A 19,992-nucleotide genomic window follows, 5' to 3' on the forward strand; every position below is an offset into this window, starting at 1 on the left:
TACCATGCTGGCTCTGGAGCTTGGATGGAAAGTTGTGGTGGAAGCAGTGATTGGCTGCAGCAGGAGAGGGTGACTGAGGCTGGCTGAGGTTGGAGAATGATGCTGGAGCAAGGAGCTTGGGCAGAGGAGGGGGAGCAGCGGGGTCAGCTCTGTGTGCATCAACAKTTATTTCCTTCAAGGCTGCAGAAAGCCAGGGAATCCTGAGCCCATCATTTCTCTGCTGCCAACAATTGCCATAAGACCTCTACAAATCTGCTGCTATTAATGGTGAGTGCAGCAGGCTGACTGTGCTGGGGGTGACCAATATCCTTCTACTCAGCAGCGAGTGCCTGGGGTGAGTACAAGAACACACCCACAAAGTAGAAGTTGRTACATTCTCAGCTGCCACCATTTTTTCACTTAGAAGAGGTCTCTGCAATAGATATAAAGTTCTCCAGTATATGATGACTCACAGAAGAGTCTAAATAGTGTCACATAATGGCATTCCTTTATTTTCAGCCAGCTTTGTAGAAGAGCATTAGGGAAGCACACACTTAAGCAGCTGTGCTGATGGCGTGTGCTGAAGCACAGGTGAGAGGATTCCTTCCGTGCTGCTTCTCCCTGGGCTTTCTTCCCACCCATAGATTCATGATCACACACTTGTTTTCCAGGAGGACTCAGCCCCAGTCATCAGTGCTGAAAGCACACCTGACATCTGAGTTGAACTGATGCAACAGGAGGGCCYGTCATGTGTATGGCCATCACCACAGTTAGGAACAGAGGAAGAAATTCTTGGGGTGAATCGGTGGCATTTTCCCTGAGTGATTGAACTCTACCACTACCCCAAAGACCTGGAAGCCTAAGGAAGTAATTTAAAAGTAGCCATTTAAGGATGGACGCTGTCAATTAGATTGATCTCACCTTACTTTAGAACTTTTAGCATTTGAATGTCTAATCATGTTAGTCATTATTGCTCCTGCTTTAGCTGATGAACACAGGCACCTTCAGTGCATCTCTGTCTCTAACCTTGGAATGAAACTAATTTGGGGATGCTTGTTTCTCTCTAGTGATTTTAACAGGTACTTGAGACTCGGGGCATGTGAATGCCACATTGCTTACTATGCTCAAGACTATTTTGTGCAAAAATATTGAATTATTATAACCTTTTTCCCTCAGAAAAAAAATGGACAAAGAGATTGAAATAAGGAAGTAAAAAGAACAAGGGTAAGGAAGCAAGTGAGCAAGAAAAGTAAATTATTTATCAAACAGCTGTACATCAAATGATTCCTGCCCATTCCATGTGCTGCAAAGTTGACTTTTGAAACTATAATCCTCTTTGGGTTTTGACAATATAAATAAACCTGTATAAAGTAAATATAAAATTATCTGGACAAAATTAGTCATAGTTTTTTTTTTTTTTCTTTTTTAATCCTCCCAGTGTAGCAAAAATAATCTGCTAACAACATGTCTACATACTGTACAAGGTGAATTGCTTTGTTTATGATTCAAAGCTATTTTTGCAGTAATCTCTATTTTTTTCTTATGTGGCTCTTATCTCATGAGGATTATTCCAGTGGTCCAACTTTGCTTATTTTGTGGTAAGTCTCACAGGAAAGCATGTTAAAATTTGGGCTGTTTGCTGTCTTTTAGAAAGTAGTTTTCATAACTGATTAAATAGAAAAAAGAAATTAGAAACAAAGAAGGACCCGGTAAATTAGGTGATTACAGGAATCAGTGTATGCAAGGTGTAGGCTCCTATTTCTGCTTTGGATCTGTTGGAGCAGAAAGCTGAATCTAGAACTGCCAAGCAGAGGTGTATCCTCTCTCATTTGGGTTTCTTCCATGCGAAACCTGAGTCTGTTTTCTTCAGATGCAACTTGAAAAGAGTTGTTAAAAAGTAATTTACAGTGAGAAGATGTTCTTGATTGGCAGCTAGATGAGAAAGACATTTGTGATGTACTGTCTCTGATCACCACCATGTAGATACCATAGGTTTTAAGAAAAATTGTCCCAGTTAAACTTCTTGTCTATTTTGCCCAGTCTTCATGTCAGACAGAAAGTGTTGGTTTTATTTACCCAGTCTCCTGATTATGTTTTGCCAGTGCAGCAATGCACATTTTTAACAGAACCTGTAACAGAATCTTATTGCGTTAATAGAAAAAAAAAATTAAAAAAAAAAAGGAAATGAGAAATTTATGTTAACAGCACAGCAGACATCAAAAGAATGTTATTCTTACTGCATTGTTTAGGTAGATAKGCAGTTCAGCAATGCCTCGCTCTTCCCACCCGTGCTTTCTTGGAACCAAGTCACAATTCCTATTGGACTTCAGATTTCAATTCTCTGCACTACAGAATTACATGGTCTTTYTGCACAGTGTGTTTTCAATATGAAACAGAGTATATTTTTGCTCTGTGAAACTTCCAAATTCTGTCTCCATGCTGGAGGAGTCATTTTGCATTGTGTTCCTGGTTGAATGCCTGAGAAAAACCCTATTCCTAGCTGAGAACTAGATTGCAAGGAAGCTAATCCTTTTWTGTATGTGTGTTCCTGCTTTCTCATTTTGGACATAGTGAGTATTGTTAAGAATCTTGGCATTGCTCTTTGCCTTGACTTTCCATGCATATCCATGTGCCAAATGTCATCAGAGAGTTTTTTTTCCAGCTGTGCATTTTTCTCAAACGCTGATAGACCTTTATAACAATGTGGTCATAATGAGGGTAGTGCAGTTTGGGTATTATGGCTCCGGAAGCCCATCGTGGCGTTTTTCACTATGGGTTTGAAAAAACCTTTTATTGCCCCTCTCCATCCTCAACCAGCCTCTTTTCCTTATAATCACACCACAAAGAGTAAGGTCAGCAAAAACATATGAGGAAGGTTTAACAAGCGGGTTCTTTGAGAATATATTCCAGGCTATAAATACGTGAAACTACGTTTTTTTGTTGTGAATGTGCTGCAGGGCTGAAGCCCAACTGCTTTTGCTGAGGTCTGGACATAAATGCTAATATTTTTCTTAACATTTTGCAAGAGACCATTGTCCAAATGCATTGTCCAAATAAGCCACAGGAGATATTAACGTGCAGTCTGGTGAATTTTAGCATATATCTAGCATGCTAATATTGTATTTTAACATGCATACTCACATGATTTTGGAAACTAAGCTTTCTTTTGTAGGAGAAAAAAAAAAAAAGAAAATAAGATAGTATTGTGGGTAAAGGATTCCTTTTAAAACAGAAAGATATATTCTTGGAAACATAACCAGATGTAAAATAATTACTGTGGCTGAAAATTTGTCACTGATTTTTTTCTCTAAAAATCACTCATAGGTTATTTATTGTTCCCTCTACAGCTGGTCAGGATTGTGATTTTCAGCCCGTGAAAATCATTACAGTGATGTTTTCTTTTTTGTAAGACCTAGCTCACAATTAAGATTTATCTCTTATTTTTGTGTGAGGARTGAGAAGTGCAGGAACAAAATGAATGAAAAAGAAAGATTTTTCTTTTATCAGTTTCCAAATATGTCAAAATAATCTTAAAACCTTGAACGTGTTTTTGGTCAAAAATGATTAATTTTGTTAATATGAGAAATGAATCTTTTTTTTTTTTCCCTTATATGACTAATATGAAATGCTATTCCGAAATTTTATTCTGAAATTTTATTCTGCAATTTTTCCATTTCTGGTTTTGACATGCTAACTCTTACTAATAAGACATGATTAAGCACATTTTTACCAAAATAAACATGACTYCCAACATCTTGCTATCAGACAAACAACGACATTTCATGCAAACCTGTATTTAAAAATGGGGTTGTAGGATACACAAATCTTCTATTTAAATCCTCATTTTTAGTGAAAGTAGCAAAAAATAATTAATAATAATTAATATTTTTTGGTGTTATGAAGCTCAATTTTRTATTATGTCTTGCATTATGCCTTAATCAAACCGTCAAATTTCACCTTTTTATACCTATTGAAAAACAAATTATTGAAACATAACAGGTAGTTTTGATTTCAGGATATTGACATATGGTCAATTCTTAATTTGGTCTTTTATTTGTATATTTATTCTTTCTTCCCCTATTGAATTATATGTGATTTCAATCTGGAAATTGTCTGATGTGAAGTTCCAGCTACTGGTTTTTGTTCCGCCTTTCTTCTCTAAATAATTAGAACTGGATTTTTAAWTTTAAAGAATGCCTGACATTTAAAGAATAATTAAAGAATAATTAAGATTATCACAGAAKCACAGAATATTCTGAGTGGGAAAGGACTTGCTTGGATCATCCAAGTCCAACTCCTGGCTTTGTACAGGACCAAGATGGGGATCACACCATGGGACCACCAGAGCRTTTTCCAAGTGCTTCTTGGRCTCTGTCAGRCTTGGTGTGGTGACCCCTTCCCTGGGGAGTGCCAGTTCCAGTGTTCCAGTGCCCAACCACCCTTTCTGTGAACATTTTCTTAATATACAACCTAAACCTCCTCTGGCATAACTTCAGGACATTCCTTTGCATCCCATCACCGATCACAGAGAWGAGATCAGTGTCTGTCCCTCCTSTYCCCCTCACAAGGAAGCTGTACCTGCAGTGAGGTCTCCCCTCAGTCTCCTCCAGGCTGAACAGACCCAGTGCCCTCAGCCGCTCCTCACACGGCTTCCCCTCAAGGCCCTGCACCATCCTCACTGCCCTCCTTTGGACACTCCCATAGTTTAACATCTTTCTCATATTGTGACCCCCAAAAAGTGCCCCCAGGACTGGAGGTGAGGCTGCAGCAGCCCAGAGTACAACAGATCATATTTTCATTCCTTCTGAGAAATGAAAGAGACTAAATTCTTGAATGAATCCTCTGCAGACTTTTCTAAAACCTTCTACTGTTACCTTATAGTCCTATAGATAATATGAACCCCAGGAATTGATAAATATTTGTTCATAAGTTTTGGTTTTTTTTCCCTAGTAAAAGAAATCCTCTAACTGTTTCATGACATCACTTATATTTCAAATCATCCCGGTGTCTCTTGGTGTATTGGTTTCCAATATGCTTAGCCTTTTTATTTTATATCAGAAACTTAAATGAGAAATCTCAAATATATTAGGGAAYTATATTACATTTATGCAATTGTCTGTGTCAACCAAACTATAATCTCAGTCAAATAATGGAATCCCTTTTGTTCTCGTATGTTGCTTTCCATAAAAATATGTTGATGTAAAATCATAAATATTGTGTAACTACGAATTAATTCTTGTTCAATTCTATCCACATATGTYTTCATTGTTTAGCCCAGAATTAGATTCAGGCCAGCTAGCTTATGCTTATCCAGGTCATTTCACTTGCCCTTTTAAATATTGCCCCAACCTTTTCACTGATGATTTCTCTGCTATTCAAAGATGTATCAAAAATCAACAAGGCCAGGAGTTGTTTTTGTGCCTCTTTCAGGATTCTTGATTGTGGGACTAAAAGGACAGACTGAAATTTAATCCTGCAGCCAAGTGTTCAGTGGCATGCTCTATATATTCTTCCAACTTTTCTCCAAACAAACCCCAAATGTAGCTATTGCCCTTTTGTTTTTTTCTGCCTTACTAACAGCTAGTGCAAAACATTTTTGAACAGCTACCAATCTGAGAAAAAGCAGCAGGTGGATGCAGACAAGCAGACAGAGCACAGGGAAACCACATTAGGTCACCAGGGGAGAGGGTGATCTTGGCACACTGGGCTGCAGAACCACTGCCAGTCTCTGGCAGRCATCACAGCAAAGGAGTATTTTAAGATGGATTTGAGGGACAGTAAGTAACTGAAGGAATCTGGCTCCCTGACTAAGCATTTGTTACGTGATATAACACAAAGAAATATAAATTTGGACATGGAAGAGGCAGAACCAGTCCTTTTCACCTCTTCACCAAATTGTGGATAGTATTCATTTTGTTGAATCACTCAGCAACATGCTCGCTGACAAGTTTTTTTGGGTTGTTTGGTTTGTTTGTTTTTGCTTTTGKTTTTTTCTTTCTCTTTTTTTAAAATAAGTTTAAACCTCCTTTTGTACAATTAGCATTTTTCAAGTGGAGCTGAGTTAGTTGAAGCAGATGGTTTATCTTTTTTGGTAGTGCTTCTAGTTGGACAAATGAGACTTATTTCTACATCTTCCTCTCTCTTGCAGTGCCTACAAAGTCATTCCACATTTTACGCACTGTGTTTTGACTTATTTAATGCAGGCGTACTTTCCCTGCAGTAAACATGATTACCCAAATACTTTAACTAGAGAGCTTCTGCTTTCCTCTCTGGTATAATTAGTCACACTGCACTCACACTGCATTTAAAGGGGGGAAAAAACCCACACATGGAGCATCTTGCAAATGTGCCTATAATCCCATACAGCTGCTTTCTTCACTTTATTCTTTTTTGACTGCTTATAGAACAAAATTGCTGCAGCTGGGCAGAAAACTGAGCAAAGTTGCAAAGGCACCTCTCCTTTCTTTTCTTTGTGGAATCCACCCATTCAGGTGTCGAGGGATAGCTCTTGATTAGCAATTGCTTAACATGGGGCTAAGTTTTCTTGGATTCTAGCATTGAATAACTTGGCAGGATTTCTATTAGGTTTGAATTTCAAAGCCAAAAGAGTGATCTGAGATCGCATACTGGCAGTTCCACAGTGGTAATTTCCATGTTAAAAGAATACTTATCACCAGCACCACAGCGAAAGAGGCAGCTTTACACAGAAAGGGCCTCTTGTGAAATTAATTTGGTGTTTAGTTTATTAAGAAGCGGATTCCAAATGTGGGTTTTTTTAGTTTCTTGTAAAGAAAACTCTTTCTAATTCTGCTGATATTTTGAAGGCAAAGATTTGATTGTTTAAAGAATGTTTACAAAAATTCTGCTGAACCCRTTTTCCATTTATGTGGCCAACATGCTTTCTAATTCCTGCTTGCTAGAAACGGAACAGGAGATGGAAAAGGGAATGATCAGTGTAGATTCAGTAAGATACTGGCCAGATCAGTTTGGCCATTCTAAGTTCAGTAAGTAGCTTGTTTGAAAGATTAATGATGTAGTTACCATTAGTAAGCTTGAAAGAAAGGTATTTTACATAAGGAATGAAGGTGTATTTGTTAAGAAAAGACTCCCAAAAGTTTATCCAGGTCTGTTGCATGTAATATAAAAGTAGCAATCTAACATAGGTCAGCTAAACAATGTCCTTGTCTCTGCTTATTTCTGTCTGTTAACTGTAAATGAACTTTGGGTAGCTTGTTCAGATGTAGTCATCTAAAGTCAACTGAGATTAATTCCACCCTTCAGTTTTTCTTTTCCTCTAACACTAACTTGTTATGCTGCCTCCAAGGGTCACACCCACTCAATGTCTTGTCTGTTTGGACAAGGAGCTCTTCTGACACAAGGCAATCTTGTCCCACGTGCTGGTGCAGAGCTCAGTCCCCACAGAAGAAATAGAAGACCTCAGCTTTCTTGAGGAGTTAATGTGCCCTAAGGAAGCAGCAATCAACAGACATTAACTTGTGATCACAAGCACAGGAGCTGCATCTTCGATGGACGTGTTAGAGGAAGGGTAAAAGCTTCATGGAGAGCTCTCCATCTGTTACTGGAAGCAGCAAGGGGACAGAGTGGAAAATATGCTAACACAGAATGCTCTATAAGCAGCATTTATTCTATATAAAAAAATGTAAAAAGCTAAAAAGAATCAAACCTGGTTTATATCAGGCCTCCTTCAAGCTCTGGAAATAAAAAAAGAAATAATATCAGACTGCATTTGTCGATGCATGCCTAATTTCTTATGGCCCATTTAAAACCAGACCACCTTCTGGAGTAACTGAGTTTACTGCAACACATGTATTGAAACACTTTTTCACYTCTGAGGTGAATTTAGTGCAAAATAGCAATATGCTGTCCAAAATATGCAGGCAGCTAAAAAACTTCCGTTTTTGCAGATCATTTTATTCAGTGAGAAAAGAGCACTTGAAATGGAAAGGGAAGAAATGAATGTTTAAAAAGAAAAGGGGAGTGGATTGGGATTGTCGGTTCAAGGAGACACAGCCCTGAGAAGTGGGATCTGAGAAACAGTCAGTGACTGAATCCTTTGTATTAATAAAGAGGAAAATCTATCGCAAAATAGATCAATAGACAGATAGATAGATAAGGTTAAGAGTTTCTAACTTTGAGGAAGGAGATTGTAAGGTTTCTGAACTACTTTCTTGTTGTTTAAACAAATGCTATTCTTCTTATATTTTAGAATATAGTTCAGCTAGAAGAAATGAATAGCTGTGGTATTCAAAAACATAATTGCAGATACATTTAGAAGATAAAAATTTTATTCATTTAAAATAACTACATTCAGAACGTGGCAAATAATTATTTTTTAAGTACAATTTTATTAGTAGAGTTATGTTAATAGAATTATTATTTTCTTCTCCTGCCTGATTCATTCTTATCATTTTTCTCTGTTTATTTATTTCAGAATTTTTTTCTTTTAGTTTAAGAAAGGTATCTGCTCATTCTCCACATTTTTTCCAAAGCAGAAAACAAATTCAGTAAACATTAGGACTGAACTCTCAACCGAACTCTGTAAAAAGTAGAATCATAATTAGGCAAAGTTAGTTTGTCTGCTGCTGTGTGTAAACAAGTTGAATAACTTCATTATTTTCAAGCTTTGCCCCTACATTAGAATAATTCACACTACTTCAGGGAAATGACACCTGCTAATTAACCACAAGCAGACAAAGCACTTTAACAGCCATAATCAGTCATTTTCTCCTGCAGTTTAAAAAAGATTAAAAAGCAGCCCCACCAAAAAAAAAGAAAAAAATAAAAAAGAAAAGAAAAAAAAAAAAAAAAAAAAAAAAAAAAAGAAAAGAAGAAAAGATCAAAACCTTTGTGACAAGATGTTTCCATGAATCATCCTCTTGAGGAAACCTTACTGCTTGAAGTAGATTCAAATATAATAAGTCACACATCTGTTCAGAATAGGAATTAAGTAAAGTCACATATATGCTCCATTGTATTTTRCACAAACACCTGTTTGGGACTCAGCTCCAGCTAAAAGTAGATATCTAAAGTGGTCAATATGTAGTCAATAAATATTTATGGAATGACTCATCCCTAACAGAGGTTTTTATAATAATGAACCAGGAACTTCCCAAAGGTCCTTCCCTCTCCATTGACAAACCTTGCCTTTGTCCTACACATCAGCACTGCGGATGACTGAAGTGTTATGAATCACAACCCAACAATCCTGTCCCCAAATAATTTACATTCAACATGCACAAGAGAAGTAAAGTATTAGTAAAAGTAAATATTATTCCTATTTTCCAGTGAGGAGATGAAGCATGAAAAATGAATCTCCTTCAAGTGGTTTCACTGAAAGTCTGTGCTGGAATGAAAAGCAAGTCTCAAACTGCTGGTGTCTTGCTTCAGGAGCACTAAAATTCTGATTATGCCTCTCCTCCCTCTGCTTTCCCATTCTAAGACCCTGCAGAATTGTTTCAATTGTATTTTTAAGAGTTCCTATAAATCCTGATTTCTCAATTAATTTGAAATAATTTAGAAAGTACTTTACATGTCCTGGTGGGCTACTGCATTAACTGAAACTGTGCTGATGCTCTCCAGAACTGAGTGAAAAGGTTAAAACAGCAAAGCCTTCTTGTTTTTCTCTCATTCACTCAATATCTGTGTTGAGYGGGAAAGAGCTACTTTCTGGGACTTACCAGGAAGAAAAGCCTTAAGCTAAAAGTAGAAGACATATAAGGAAATGGTTTCACARTAATTGGTAGTAGGAAAACTAAATATAAAATCACAAAATCCAKGTATTGCAGTCTCAGTTCTACAGTAGTATGGAGAAAAATATGAGCCCTGGGGAAAAGTGCTGAAACAGCAAAAGAAATTATGGAAATCCATTTAAGAAATTGAGATTTCTCAAGCTATTCACAAAATATAGGATACTCCAAGGACAAAACAAAAAGCCACAGCCTTTTCAGATATAGGCCAAGACAAGTGAGTGTGTTTGATATTTCCATTACATGAGTAAGAACCAGGCAGACACTGCTGTAGGGAGATGCTGAACAGGCTGAAGGGCTGCTCAGTCTTTTTCCCCATCACATGGAGCATGTTAGGCAATTCCAATGTTAGAACTTTCATCCTTTAACCCCACTGACCCACCTCCAGAGATGTACTGATATCCTTCGTTATTTTTCTAGGTGTTTGCATAACTTTTAAGAATCCTTGAGCCAAATTAGAACAGTCTTTATAAAAAAATTGTACTTTTCTAAACCACAGCTATTACCACAAAAATGTTATGCACTTTGATCAGATTCTGGAAGAGTTTATATGCTGTTCTTGCTTGAGATGATATAGACAGGAAGGTTTCACTAATCATTAAGAAAGGAACTGCCAGGAAATCTCATCTTCAGATCATGTAAAGGATTCCTTATGGTCTTTGTTTTGAGAAATTCTGATATATCTGCTCTAAGGCTTCGTAATTTGGCATGGGAAACMTCTGCAGGTGAGAGTAGTACATCTCCTCTCCATGGTGAGATTTCACACAGATTGGCTGAGCTGAGTAGTTTTGAGCATGGTTGTATCCTCAGCTTTTCCAGGTAATTGTTATCAATTACCACAATCCCAGAACACTCCAGGGAGCCTCATGCAAGACTACCAAAAAATCACCGCAGAGTTACAAAATGACCTTTCTGTGAAGGAATCCCTGCTGCTGAGGGGCAGAGAACTGATCTCCTGGACAGATATAAGACGGTGACACCACCCATGCTGTGACACAAAGGATGATCAGGACTTGCTGCCAAATACGAGTGCTGAGTTCTACCTTTTCTCTCACAACACATATGCAAAAGTATTTTTAAAGAAACATTGCTTAGGCTGCAAAGTGCCTGTGCTGTGAATTAGGGGATCTCAAGACAACAGTAATTTGCCCCTATCTGTAAATGTACTGAAAGTTACAGTAAAAATATGACTTTGCCCAATATTTAAGATATGTCAGAAACAGAATTAAGGAAAAATACTCTTATATTTGGCATTTCCTAACATTTAATTAATTTAACAACCCAATACGATGCAAATTACTTTCCCTTACTGTTGTTGGGATTTTTGGTTAGCTTTTTGGGGTTTTTCTAGTAATTACAGTCATGTACATCCACACGTTTATGCTCATATAAATTTATAATACTGGGAAAAAAGAAGCTGTGTTTTTCTTTTAATATGAAGAAACACCTTTTTTGACTAGCTTCCCTGCAATGATTCTTGAAGAAGATAAATAAAATARAAAGGCTAAAGGCCTCATGAACTCTATGCTACACCTGTAATTACAGCACTTAAGGGTTCTTAACCACACTGCAGAAGAATAAAAGGAAACTATCTCAAGCACTCTTGGGTTACATGTAAAATCTGTTCACTTTTTTCTTAGCCCACCAGCTGACCTAGTGAACAAGTCCTTTCTGACTTCAGAAGAATCTACATTTTAGCCATTCCAGCTGGGAACAAGCAAGGTTGTATGTTACCATGGCAGCAGTTGCACTGAGAATGGGATAAGTAGAAAAGGTGGCAAAGGCAGCCAAAAATAACAAGTTATAAAGAAGTGGGATTCTGTTTATCKGCGCTTAGGTGGATGGGGTTAAGCCATCCACCTAAGCTGTGATGCTTAGGAGCCCTGGTGATGAAAGTACTTTAAACCCTAAGGGTCAGCCTGGGATCTGTGGTGATGGGTTGCTAACTTAGGGGATCACAGGCATTTGACAAGATCTCATTTGTCCAGTCCACAGAGGATGCCCTGTTTCAGTTCACATTCCCATTCTCCACCTATTGCTTGGTACCTTATAATCAAAGCTGTGTTTCCTGTGTGAGCCTCCTTGAGTGATGTAAGCTCACTCAATTCCTACAGAGCAGGCATCCTTGAGTAACAAGTGAGTATTASTAACTAACAAGGGTTCAGACAGTTAATAATTTTCACTTCGGTTTTCCTAAGAGTCATCAAAAAATTGTTCCAGGTCTGCTTTGATGAAAAGAGTCGAGTCCTTGCAGGCAAAATCCTGGCAGCACACAGAATATTCATAGTTTCCATTTTTAATTCTGCACTTCCTGTCGCATGTATTTGCTCTCAAGCCGCTTCGTTTAAATGATGAAATGCAGCATATTTAAACAAAAAAAGAAAATTTCTACAGACTTGCATTTCTACAGACTTTCTACATGGAAACTTGCAGCCAAATAAACCATGCAGCACAAAGCCCACCAAAGAGATTGTATGAGGCTGGAACCACTGAGGGCTGTATAAAGTTTAAAGAACTGAACAAAATGTTTGTGACAGTTTGATATAGCCCAGGTATTTGACAATGTAGTTGAAATGTAGTTGAAACCAATGTAGTTGGTTTCCAAAGTGTGGTTGGTAAGGTAGATTCAATAAGGAAGTACAATTAATTATCTGTATGAATTGTTGGAATTAGTTATCTCCTCCTCCACTCTTTTCTGGAAACTCTGCAGTGTCTTCTTCACTATGTTGTAACTTTAATGGGCTGTATAGGATGGGTAAATGTTGTACTTATGGAATGAAAATATATCTGTGTCAACACATCTCTTGTGTGTCCTTTCATATAATCAGAAATAAAATAATCAAGATTTATTTTTCTTTTGGTTATGTTGGGAGAGAGAAATTTATGCATACAGTCCCTGAGTACTTCCGCTTGTGTTCCCCCTYAGCTAAAATGCAGATCACTGCTGCAGGTGATTGAACAGTGGTTACAATGTAAATTATTTAAGGCTTAAAAAATGAGATGACATTTGAAATGTGTCATTGTTAATTTAAAAATATGTGATTGTTTTGATATTATTTCCACCCACACATGTCTAACTTTGTCCATCTACCTTTTTCAATCCTTCTTTTTTACCCTAGAGGAACTTTGTCATCCTCTTCAACTGCCATCTTCATTTAATGATGAAAGGAGCAATAGAACATGCAGGTCCAAAGAAGCTATGAAAAATATAACCAAGTTCTGCTGCAATAAAGAAACAACAAGGTATAATGTGGAACAGTCTYTGAACACTCTTTTCTCTGAATAGCCCACTTATATAAATCAGATTGCAGAAGTGATTAAAAGAATAAAAATTATGCAAATATTGTTTTAGAATTAATGTAATAATTTGGCTTTTAGACCTCTTTTGTGTTAATCTAACCAAATAGCACTGCGTTCCTTGGATTACTGTGAAAGTTGCTGACTTGATCAATTAAACTGACAGAGTTCYTCAGTGCTCACAGCAGGGACAATGCTTTGCTTGGTGACTGTGGAGCCGTTTCTCCCCAGAACTTTTTCTCCATTAGGAAAATCTTGTTCTCCTTGCTGTAGTAGTGCATGTGCTGGCAGAAAGATGAGGATGCACCAGATCTGGAGGTTACTGTCCTTACCTGGGGAGATCCCACCCACAAAACAGCACCACAGCTGACATGGCCTCTAAGTTCTCTGAGACAGTTACCTAAACTACCTTAACATATTTGAAACTCATTGACAATATATAATCCATGCAGCAGGCTTTAATAAAATATCCACCCTACTCCCCTGATCCCTGTGRAAAGAGCACAGGCACTGGAAGGGAGCTGGAGTGCTCCCACACAGTCACACTGGAGTGCCCCTGCCTTGCAGGTACCAATAGCCAGAGCTCTSCGGGTTTGGGGTACAGCTGCTTCACTCAGCTCCATGTTTCAGCTTTTAAATCTCAGCAAGTCATACCTGGCACAAAACAAAAAGACTTAACTGTTATCAGAAATACATACTCCTAGACTGCAAGATGAGAAAGGCTGAGAGAAGTAATTTGGGATGAAAYCACTTTCCACCGAGAATAAATTTGGCTGCACAGAAGCTGTATTAAGAGCCGGCCAAGAGCTGGGCATGGAACTGTAAGCTGCCCTTTGTAACTTATTATACAATGTTATCAAATTTGTAGAATATGAGACTATCTGTTACGATTTTATATTATGAATGAGTGCATAAACTTCAATAGATATAGAGTTGCCTCTCATAAGACCTGAGCTTTGGCAGCTGGATCATTGTGTTCTCACGCTGTGGTTGTTTTTGAAGAACAATAATTGCTTTACAGTATAGAGAGTTAAATGATGTTTCTGTAGCTTACGTATTGATTCAAATACTGCCTTACAAAGTCAAGGTTCAGGTTTACAAGAACACAAGAAAATCACCAAACTCTTGCAGCTTTTTTGTACCCTTTTTATATGTTTGGTGTTTTGCAATTTTAGCTTCCCTGTGCACCTAACAGAAATTTGGTAATAATATCTATTTTGTAGTATCTTGAAAACATAAAATTAAATACATTTGAGAAATTAATAGCTATAACATTACATTTAATTATTTACTGTTGAAATAATGCAATGTTGTAGGACCTAGAAAATGAAATAAACCTTGTAAGCACCTTACATTGCTTTTTCAGATTCACTGCAATGAAGATAAAAATGAAATCAGCATATATTTCTGTGACAAAAAAAAACWAACCAAAATAATGGACCAAGAAACATGATAACTGCTGTGCTCTCTGATGTTTTAGAAAGGACTTCAGATTCTTGAAAACCRTGATCCCTTAGCAGTTAACAATTGCATGAATGCAGTCCAAGCCATTAGAACAATATAAGCAAAGCAAGAAAGAGAAAATTCAGGAGTCACTSTTAACCCCTGTACGGAGATAAAAGTGTGGGAAAGAAGTAGTGCTCGGAAAGTATACTTCATTGATTTGTAAGAACTTGTTTTGACCAGGCTTTCAGTTCTTTGAAAGAAACAGCATGTGTCTTTCTCAGGTATTTCTGGGTGCTCTGCTCTGTTGCTGAAGCATTAGCAGACTGACAACAATAAGCCCAGAGTGAATTCAAAATGCTGTTGTTTAAACATCCCCTACTCCTGTACATATTGCTCATTCCGCATGCTGGAAATGGAATACAACTCTCCTTTTCTTGAAAAGTGTGTTCTTAACATAAACTAGATGACTGCTTTTCTGATTTGGAACATCTAAACTCTCACTTCATGAACAGTCATGAGTCAAAAACTGAAGAATATTATTGGCACATTCTGAGTCATATTGCTATTTTAATAGCTACACATTACACTTGCACAGATTCTCACAAGAGAATGAATTACCTTCAGACAAAAAAAGAAAAAGAAAAAAAAAAAGAAAAGGAAAAAGAGGACAGAAAGAAAAAGAGGAAAAAAACCTGTGGTAGATGTTTTTTTCTAATTTTATAATTCAAACTTTATAAAAAAATCTTTCTGAAAATGTATTTTTGATTACTACTAGTCTTTCTGTGGCCATTAAAATAAATGCATCTAATGAATTTATAAAGGTTACACAGAATTTCATTTATCTGAATTTACAGTGCTTGGATACCAGGAAAGATCAAGGAATTCATATTGGTTACATATAATGAGGTAATCAGGCTTTAATGAAAAGCAACAGTTATTAGATAATCAGTTCAGCCTGGTGACTATTGGTCTGTTATTGCAGGACAAGAATAATTAAAGGGCACTTAAGGTATGGAAAAAAATGGCAGCCAGAAAACTGATGTGCCTATAGGAGTCTCCAAACGACAGGCATTTAATAGCCCTTTATATGTTACTATAGCAACACACTTTGATAACTCATCTGCCCACACCACAGTAAAACAAGGGGCACAGGGCTCCTCGGAAAGTGCAATCTCCTTTAAGCAGATCTATAAGCATTGCAGATGAACAGAACTCTAAACATTCCTCCATGAATATTCATGAACTAAGTTGTTTTTTGTTGCCTGCCTAGTCAGCAGTCACAAAACACATGGTGTGTGTTGGCAGCATCTTGCCTAGGTAGAGGGCTATGGACTGAGGCAATGGCAGGAACCAGGACCTGTGAGGCTGACTGACATTTCCATCTGTAGCGAAGGCTGGTAATTAACAGGAAGGAGTGTGCCTGCAGCATTGCACCATCTGCTAGGGAAACGGCTCAATAAGAAAGGAGCTGGATATCATCTCAGTGGTGGCTCGATCTGGTTCCGACATGAGGCTGGGCATCTGTTAGCTGAGGAGATAGGCTATTAGGAAATTCGACTGGGAATGAACAACATGGAAAGAGCACTCTGACCTAGCCCATAAAAGCATCTCTTCAGAAATGGTGTCTTTTTATCTTACTTACACAAGTCTTCTGAAAATGGTTTGCTGAGGGACCATTACGGATCTGTTTGAAGTAACACAATGGTTTCAAAAATGCTGCTTAATTCCAACATGAAATTCTTGAAATCAGGATACAGCTGTCATCTTTTGACAATAGAGCTAATTTCAGAATGAGGATATGAGGTTAAATTCCTTCTTCTGTTTGTTTTTTGGGGCCAGGAAAGAAAATTAACTTCTAACTATTGTACAGCTTAACTCTCGGAACACGGTAAATCTGGGATACTTGAATGTAAAATGTACAGAGATGAAAACATAAAACCTTGTGATGTTTTAAAAGCAGGATTGCACAAAACACAACAGTCAGGAAGAACATCAGTGTGTGTTCTCAATGTGTATATGCACATGTAGAAATATATACATGTATATGGGTTTCATAAACTCTTTGATAGGAATTTAAGCAGTTTGTGGTTTGCAGAAAAAGGCTTTCAGGATTGAATTTTATACTTCAGGGCACTGGAATAGTTTTGTTCTTTGTGCTGGGGGCCTGATCTATGTACCCAGTTATGAATTTAAAATATTCTGTRTGTAGATAATATTAAAGGCCTCTAAAGCCTAATTAACTATAGTGTTTGTGGAAATGACAGTTTGATATTCCCCAGACCTCTAATAATGTGCAGAATCATCAGTGTTTGGGTAAGTATCTCTGTTTTCATTTGCTGAATTTCCCAGAATTCTTTTGATGAGGAATGATCTTCCTACCCTTTTCGTCTTCCGCCCACAGTGCGGAGAGCAAGCGTGCCCATGTGTGTGTAACACTCTCTGTTGGCGTCATCACTGGCTGCATTACATCAGTGCCTGTGGACACAAATCACTTTGGGTGGTGTTTGTGCACCCACAAAGTGCTCAGGCACCCTCTGAGTTGCTGGAACTGAGCAAGTGGAGCAGCCACAGGCATCACTGTGTTCTTAATTTGCTGTCCACGGCAAGAGCAACACAATGTTTTAAAGCAACTCTTGCTGACTGCAGGATAAAGAAACAGCAATTCCACTGCACTTAGAGACTCTGAAAGCCTGTGTRGGTGCTGCAGCTTGGCTTTTGTTTGCTTGGACTGTGGTAACTCGGTTGTCAGAGTCACCAGGGTGACTGTAGTTATCTGTGTGAGTTTTCCAGTCTTTGTCTGCAGTCAGAGCACAGAGGTAGCATTCCAATAGACAGTTCTGGTCTTTCACAGCTCTGATGTGACTTCGTATTGAAATGAAGCCTGTTGTCTACCTTTTAAATTCCCATCCTAAGTGTCATTCCCCTACRGAGTTCATAGGAAGGATTACATGCACAAATAATTGCTGAGAAAATTAGTTCATATCAAGAACCCAGGCAAATAAACTGAATATACAGTAGAGACACACAATTTCTTACTATGGGAGATTAGAATATAGAAAAAAAATATGGTATGTACCAGAAAGTGACAGAGGTGTTTTCATAATTGTAGAGACAATTATGACAAAAAAAGAACAAAGTTTTATACATATTTAGTATTTAGCTGTGTTTTTTTCCTTTTTTTTTTCGGTCTGTTTCTCTACCTAGATTTTAAATTCTTCTCTTTGCAAAAATAACTGTGTATTGTTTTCTGGAAGCGTTATTGAATATTTGGCGTTTCCCCATAATAGGAACCAACTTTTCCTCACAGGGGATGTACAGCTGTATTTACATTTCAACTCCATCCCTTTCAAGGGGGAAMGAGAAACCCTTTAGGGTCTACTCTCCTAGGGACTCAGAAACCAGGTATGTGTAATGCAATTTTAACAAAAAATATTGGCACCACATATAGCTTGGTGGAAGTGTGTTCAGTGAAGGCTGGAAGGTCACAGTCTGGGTGGTGGGTACAGTCAGAAGATGAAGGCTTTCTGCTAGTACTCCTGTCAATACCTTGCACAGGGAACCGTGCTAATTAGAGTGCTCATGGCTTACTCTGCTCCTACAGAGCTTCCTACTCACAAAACTACAGGCAACAATGTCCCTGTAGTAAAATCAACAGGCAAMAGGAAAAAAAAAGAAGTAATATCAGGGGCTAATCAAGAAGAAATCACCGTTGTCTTTCCTCAGCAATTGAAGGATGACAATTGAAGGCTGATCTACAGAGAATAAAATGGACAAAGCTTTTTTTTTTTTTTTTTTTTTTTTTTTTTTTGGTTTCCCAAATATCTATTTTCTTGACAGCAGGTTCCTCACTATTCAATCAAGGGCAATATGTCTTCAGTCAACAATTTTCCCTTTTTTTTATTTTCTTTGTGTGTGTGTATGTATGTGTACAACATTGTTCTTAAAGCTCTTTGCAGCTGGTTGTCATCTGAATGGCTGCCAATAGCCTCTGAGAGCGCTACCCCCTCCAGAACACATCATTTGGCTCCCTGAGATTATTTACTAGTGAAAGCTCTGCATTGCACAGAGTTGGATATGACTCTCAGAGGGAAGAGCTGGGTGTGGCATTTTGAGGAATGAGTAGCAGAGGCAGAAATACTGTTTGGCCAGCAAGAAGATGTGTCCTGCTGTTGTCTGAGGCCACATGTGAAGGCAGGGTAGCCCAAGAAGGCCCAAAGGAACATGAATTTTTGATCAGCAGAGTCCTAAAATAATGAGTAGTTTAACTAAAATACAGCATAGCCTTTCAGGGAGAGGATTTTCTTGGAGATGGGGGAATAGAGAGAACAGTGGTAGTGGAAAGGGAACGGTGCAAATCCTTTTTAAATTCACAGAAGGGTTAATTGATTTCACTGGGCTTTCTCCTAGGACTGAAATATTTACCTTGCAATGAAAATTATTTTTAACATACAGCCATCATTGTTTAGTTTGATATTAATTGAGAGTAAGTGGATTCAATCCCAGAAGATTTCAGCAATGCACTAAAAATTCATGCAGGTATCATTGCTGGGAGGCTGAGATTCAGCACTGAGCTATTAAATCACACATGTGCGCACACACAGTCCCAGCATCCAGCTCCTATCAGCAATCGTGGTGTCCAGTGAGATGGACCCAAAACCTTCGGCTCCTGACATCCCCTTTAATGCAAAACTTGAAAGCTTTCAGAAAGGAAAGATTCAGAGGTAACTTTGGAAGGTCAAAATGCCAATTTGCACCTCCCTGACCTGAAATAGGGGCCATCTAAATAGAACAGTTAGTAGCGCACTGAGGAATTACAATAGCAGAAAAATAAATTTTATTWAGATTTAAATTTAATTTTCATGTGAAATCCTTTCAGTCTCATCCAAGGAAGCCAGATCAACAGGACAAATGAGAATTTTGCTACCTCATTAATTCTATGATATAAATATTAAGAACTGGGTCTGTTATCAGATGRCATTTGTCTCCAGCTACACTGCCTGAAAGGGTTAAACACCTCTGCTTACCCAGTAGGCAAAGTCTATTTTTCTAAACACTTTCAGAAAATAATGAGTCAAAAGGAGGGGATGGGAGGAAACTTTGTTCAGTACAGATTTGAGCTCAACATGAAGACTCTGGCAGAATGACAGACAGGTATGATTTCCCCAGGTTTGSGCTGCACAGATAGGATGGGCACACATCCACAATCAGGGCTTTCCTTAAAACTCTGAAGTCTGAATTATTCCTAAGAAGAATAAAACCTTGTGAACTCTGCTTCCAAAAGCCTGGCTGCAGTTTGGCAGGGCGAGTGAGCAGGGCTGTGCCCGAGGATTGCCGGGGGGACACGAGGGAGGGATGCAGGCGGCATGGCAGGATGCTGCGGGGCTGCGCTGCGCTGGCAGAGCTGCGTGCGGAGAGTTCGCACAGCACCTGCCCACATGCTGGCTCCAGCCAGTGCCATTAGCCATCCATTCCATAGGCATTACAGTCAGCCATGAAATTATAA

Source organism: Malurus melanocephalus, unplaced genomic scaffold (genome assembly GCF_030028575.1).
Source record: "Malurus melanocephalus ecotype Western Australia unplaced genomic scaffold, MMel_1.1 scaffold_6, whole genome shotgun sequence".
Taxonomy (NCBI): domain Eukaryota; kingdom Metazoa; phylum Chordata; class Aves; order Passeriformes; family Maluridae; genus Malurus; species Malurus melanocephalus.